Below are 726 nucleotides of genomic sequence, written 5' to 3'. Positions count from 1 at the left end.
TGCCCGGGGCGCTCAGCAGGTGGCGGTGCAGCCCTGGGACATCTGGCACCGCCGGACCTTCCCGCGGGCCGCCGCCGCCGTTCAGGCCCGGGCCAGGCGGCCTGAACACCAGCCCCGTCCATGCCCCAAACGCCGCTGTGGTCACCTCCACGGCGGCCCAGTTCCGAGCCAGCGGCGCCCGCAGGCGCTCCCTTTATTGTCCCATATCCCGGAGAAACCAAACAAGCTGAGGAGCTTTTTCTCCTTTGAGGAGCACCTGCTTCCGCGCGGCCGGCGACGACCCAGGGGCTCAGCAACAGCAAGGCCCTAACTTGGGCAGGGAAGGGACCCTCTGCCCCACCCCACCGCTAGCCCACGGCTCATCAGCCGCATCCTGGGGGCCCTGCCTTCTTTGTCCTCTGCTTCCCCCTCTGACTTCTCTCCCCTTCTCTTTCCTCTTTTCCCTTCCCCTCCCTTCCTCTCCTCTCCCTCTGTCCTCTCTCTTCCCCATCGCCTCCTTCCTCTCCTTCTTCTCCCCTCTCCTCCTGGCCTGCTGCTCCTTCCTCCCGCCTCAGCTCCTGCCCCATCTTCCTCCACTGCCCCCTCCTCCCGCCCTCCTCCCACGTCTCGCTCTTCCTCTTCCTCCGGTCCTGCTGTCCTCCTCTCCCTCCTCCGGTCTCTCCCTGGCTAAGACTGGGCAGCAGGCCTCTCCCGCTCCGACCCACTGCTGCGCTCTCCCAACTAACT

The sequence above is a fragment of the Chinchilla lanigera genome, unplaced genomic scaffold, assembly GCF_000276665.1.
Source record: "Chinchilla lanigera isolate Chin_1 unplaced genomic scaffold, ChiLan1.0 scaffold00131, whole genome shotgun sequence".
NCBI classification, from domain to species: Eukaryota; Metazoa; Chordata; class Mammalia; order Rodentia; family Chinchillidae; genus Chinchilla; species Chinchilla lanigera.
The sequence above is the reverse complement of the archived record's forward strand: the minus strand, read 5'-3'. Positions refer to the sequence as shown.